The sequence below is a fragment of the Rhipicephalus microplus genome, unplaced genomic scaffold (assembly GCF_043290135.1).
Source record: "Rhipicephalus microplus isolate Deutch F79 unplaced genomic scaffold, USDA_Rmic scaffold_627, whole genome shotgun sequence".
Taxonomy (NCBI): domain Eukaryota; kingdom Metazoa; phylum Arthropoda; class Arachnida; order Ixodida; family Ixodidae; genus Rhipicephalus; species Rhipicephalus microplus.
Window position 1 is genome coordinate 1 of NW_027465185.1, and position 5,000 is coordinate 5,000.

Below are 5,000 nucleotides of genomic sequence, written 5' to 3' on the forward strand. Positions count from 1 at the left end.
CATGGCGGTCTGGGTGCTTATCGCTGCTATTATAGGGGCACCCCGGCAGACGCAAAAAAAAAAAAAAATTTTTTTCGACATTCTTTTTTGCTCGTCGACCTCGGGTGACCCAGGTCGCAGTGGGAGCCGCGCACGAAAGCGGCGTCGCGAGACGGCTTCGCGGTCGCTAGTCGCACGAGCTCGGCAACCGCGTCTGCCGGGGCGGAGTTCGGGACGCCGACGGCTAAGTGGGAACCGCCGCTCGGATGTTCGCCGTTTGTGGCCGAGTGAGTGCTGGCACTCCGGCGAAGCCAAACGGGGCCGATTCCGGCACGATATCGGCGTCTTTCTACGTGCTCGCCGGCGACCGTCGCACGAGTACGGCAAAGTGCGTCTGCCGGGGCGGGGTTTGCGACGCGTACGCAATAGTGAGAACCGTCGCTCGGATGTTCGTCGTCTTTCGCCGAGCCAGTGCTGGCACTCCGGCGAAGCCGAACGGAGCCGATTCGGGCACGATATCGGCGTCTTTCCACGTGCTCGCCGGCGACCGTCGCACGAGTACGGTAAACCGCGTCAGCCGGGGCGGAGTTCGGGACGCCGATGCGAAAGTGGGAAGCGCCGCTCGGATCTTCGCCGTTTTTGGAGGAGTCAGTGGCGGCACTCCGGTGAAGCCAAGGTGCGCCAATTCGCGCACGATATCGGCGTCTTTCGACGTGCCCGCCGGCCACCGTCGCACGAGTACGGCAAACCTCGTCTGCCGGGGCGGGGTTTGCGACGCCGACGCAAAAGTGGGAACCGCCGCTCGGATGTTCGCCGTTTTTGGCAGAGTGAGTGCTGGCACTCCGGCGAAGCGAAAGAGCGTGAATGCGCCCACGAAAGTAGCGTATTTGGACGTGCTTGACGGCGACCGCCGCAGGAGTACGAAAAACCACGTCAGCCGGGGCGAGCGACCCACGGCGGTCTGGGTGCTTATCGCTGCTATTATAGGGGCACCCCGGCAGACGCAGAAAGAAAAAAAAAAATGGGGACATGGCGTGCGTCACCGTGCGGCTTCGCAGCGTTGCCGAAGTCGCCGAGCCCTTCGACTGAGCCGAACGGCGGACAGGGAACGTTGGTCGGCCGTTCTAACCTGTCGGTGCCACGCCGAGACGTCGTTAAGGAAAACCGCGTCGTGGGCCTCTACGACGCCGTCGAGTCGTTGTACGTTTGGTGTCCAGCGTGTCGGCGGCGAGTAGCGGACACGTCGTTCACGACTTCGGTCTTTCGCAGTCGACGCGAACTTGCGGAGAGTCGTGGTGCCTCACGTTTTCGGCAGAAACCGCGGCGGAATTTTCCCGTGCGTGCGCGCACGACCTCGGTGCTGTGCCGTCAGCGTAGTGTTGCACAAACTCGTGGCCTACCCAAGGTGCGGTACGTTTGCGGCCGTATCCTCGGTGGGAATTTCGTGAGTAGGGTCGCAAATTCTACGACCTCGGCGGGTTTGAGAGCGACGTAGACTTGTGGCACGCTCAACATGCCACACGTTTCGGGGCACACCCGCGGTGAAATTTTCTCGAGTACGCTCGTATTAGGGCCCAAGGAGGTCTGGGTACTTATCGCTGCTATTATGTGGGGGTTCTCGTGAGCGGCGTACGCGAAAGCGACCGGGTGTCTGATATGCGGCGGGCTTCGGCCTCGTCAAGCGTGTCCTCGGGTCTGCTCCAGGGGAATCCACGGCAGTCGTCTGCAGCCTCATCCGCTTGATGCGTTAGGGGCTGGTTGTCGGACGGTGCCGTTTTACCACGATATCGAGGTGTGTTCCGTGTCGTCCTCGGGCGATTCAGATGCGAAAGCGCCGAAGACGCGGGCGTGACCCGTCGTCTGGCGGCTTTGCAGTCTCGGCTCCGTTGCTAGTTCCGGCCGGTCCACCGACAGTGCAGCGGGCTTGGGCAACCCGCACGGCGCGACCGAGTCGATGCAACGAAAAAGAGCGAGCATGAACGTGCTTCTTGCCGCACGGCTCCCACTCGTCTTTCGGGAAGGTTGTGCCGTAGCGAGCTCGAACGCCGTCATCTCGGAGTGCAAAATAAGCGTGTTGGGGCGCCTGAAGGTGGCCTCCGCCGCACACAGACTGCGTCCGGCCCGCCGAGGGCGAGGACGGACGCGCAGTCGAACGATTACCTGGTTGATCCTGCCAGTAATCATATGCTTGTCTCAAAGATTAAGCCATGCATGTCTAAGTACATGCCGAAATAAGGCGAAACCGCGAATGGCTCATTAAATCAGTTATGGTTCCTTAGATCGTTTCTTCCTACTTGGATAACTGTGGCAATTCTAGAGCTAATACATGCAGTGAGCCTGGAGCCCTTTGGGTAACGGGTGCTTTTATTAGACCAAGATCGATCGGGTTTCGGCCCGTATTGTGTGGTGACTCTGGATAACTTTGTGCTGATCGCATGGCCACGAGCCGGCGACGTTTCTTTCAAGTGTCTGCCTTATCAACTTTCGATGGTAGGTTACTTGCTTACCATGGTTGTTACGGGTAACGGAGAATCAGGGTTCGATTCCGGAGAGGGAGCCTGAGAAACGGCTACCACATCCAAGGAAGGCAGCAGGCGCGCAAATTACCCACTCCCGGCACGGGGAGGTAGTGACGAAAAATAACAATACGGGACTCTTTTGAGGCCCCGTAATTGAAATGAGTACACTCTAAATCCTTTAACGAGGATCAATTGGAGGGCAAGTCTGGTGCCAGCAGCCGCGGTAATTCCAGCTCCAATAGCGTATACTAAAGCTGCTGCGGTTAAAAAGCTCGTAGTTGGATCTCAGTTCCAGACGAGTAGTGCATCTACCCGATGCGACGGCTCGGACTGAACATCATGCCGGTTCTTTCTTGGTGCACTTCATTGTGTGCCTCGAGATGGCCGGTGCTTTTACTTTGAAAAAATTAGAGTGCTCAACGCAGGCGAGTCGCCTGAATAAACTTGCATGGAATAATAGAACAAGACCTCGTTTCTGTTCTGTTGGTTTTTGGAATACGAGGTAATGATTAAGAGGGACGGACGGGGGCATTCGTATTGCGGCGCTAGAGGTGAAATTCTTGGACCGTCGCAAGACGAACTACTGCGAAAGCATTTGCCAAGAATGTTTTCATTGATCAAGAACGAAAGTCAGAGGTTCGAAGGCGATCAGATACCGCCCTAGTTCTGACCATAAACGATGCCAACCAGCGATCCGCCTGAGTTACTCAAATGACTCGGCGGGCAGCTTCCGGGAAACCAAAGTATTTGGGTTCCGGGGGAAGTATGGTTGCAAAGCTGAAACTTAAAGGAATTGACGGAAGGGCACCACCAGGAGTGGAGCCTGCGGCTTAATTTGACTCAACACGGGAAAACTTACCCGGCCCGGACACTGGGAGGATTGACAGATTGAGAGCTCTTTCTTGATTCGGTGGATGGTGGTGCATGGCCGTTCTTAGTTGGTGGAGCGATTTGTCTGGTTAATTCCGATAACGAACGAGACTCTAGCCTATTAAATAGGTGCGGGGTTCCCAGCACCTTACAACCTTCTTAGAGGGACAAGCGGCTCCTAGCCGCACGAAACAGAGCAATAACAGGTCTGTGATGCCCTTAGATGTCCGGGGCCGCACGCGCGCTACACTGAAGGAAGCAGCGTGTCTTTATCCCTGTCTGAAAAGACTGGGTAACCCGTGGAACTTCTTTCGTGATTGGGATAGGGGCTTGCAATTGTTCCCCTTGAACGAGGAATTCCCAGTAAGCGCGAGTCATAAGCTCGCGTTGATTACGTCCCTGCCCTTTGTACACACCGCCCGTCGCTACTACCGATTGAATGATTTAGTGAGGTCTTCGGACCGATGTCCGGCGCGGCCTTTCGGTTGCGCCGGTCTGTTGGAAAGATGACCAAACTTGATCATTTAGAGGAAGTAAAAGTCGTAACAAGGTTTCCGTAGGTGAACCTGCGGAAGGATCATTAACGGATTGTGAAGGGTGAGCGCCTCAGCTGCGTCTGCGCCCGACACTTTCTGCCGCTGACCCCGTTTGGACGCGGGGTCGGCTTTTCCCCACGGGGCTGCCTGAATGTGGAGCGGCACCCCGTGACAAATTGTTGCGCCCAGCGGACGCCAACACCGCGACCTTGGACGGTCGGCCAGGTGGCGGACGCGGGTACAAACGGCGCAACGCACTCATAGGTCGGCTTTCGACCCGCCACTGCACCGTGGCTCGAAGCGCTCGAAATGCGCGACCCGACCGCTGCGGGACCGCCTAGTACTGTAAACAGGAGCGGCGGAGCGCGAACGGCGAGTCGTGGTTACGTCGGTAGAAGGCGAGGCTGCGCGTTCCCGAAACGCCAGCCGAGTGCCCTCCCGACCGTTCGAGCGTGCAAGAACGAGACCCGACAATCGCGCGGCGACTGCCAAGTACGAGAGGAACGGCACAAGCGTCGGCGGTCGGTCAAGGAACTGGCGATGTGACGGGTCCGCTGTGCACCAGTGCATACCGTCCCGCCGTCCGCGGCAAGCGCCTCCGCGTCCTCGGGTGACGGAGGCTGCCGGTCGGTTCTTGCAGGCGAGGGATCTCGCTGGCACCGGTTCGCGTTGACGCGCGGCCGGTCATGGCACGGCGATGCGACGGCCGAGGTGCGCAGTACTCGATGGAGGAACCGCACGCTCCGATGACCGTCCCGCCCTCCGCGGCGTATGCGTACCGACCGTAATGGTTGCAGCAGCGCCGGCCGGCTTTTGAATTCGCCACACGAAACACGGTGCGAGATCGCGGTTAGGGGAGCGTCGACGTTGCCAGGCGTTTTGCTTGCTGCCGAGGGAAAGGCGGCACGGCCACGTCGCGCTCGTCGCGATTAGCGGGTCTGCGCGCTTTGGGAAGGTGCCGCAACGACTTGCCGAAAGAGGAAGCACGGAAGAACGAGGGACTTGGACGTCCCGACAATTGAACGCACTTGCGGCCAGGCCCTTGCTGGCTTCGTTCTTCCGCCTCGAGTAGGCTCGTACGCGGCTCCGGCGCCGA

General features: G+C 58.6%; 1 non-coding gene across 1 annotated transcript; it reads left to right on the plus strand.

Moving 5' to 3' along the window:
- Positions 1–2,136: 2,136 nt before the first annotated feature.
- LOC142795341 (small subunit ribosomal RNA) lies at positions 2,137–3,951 on the plus strand. Its single transcript, XR_012892958.1, has one exon. It is a non-coding gene; the product is annotated as a small subunit ribosomal RNA (ribosomal RNA).
- Positions 3,952–5,000: the final 1,049 nt, after the last annotated feature.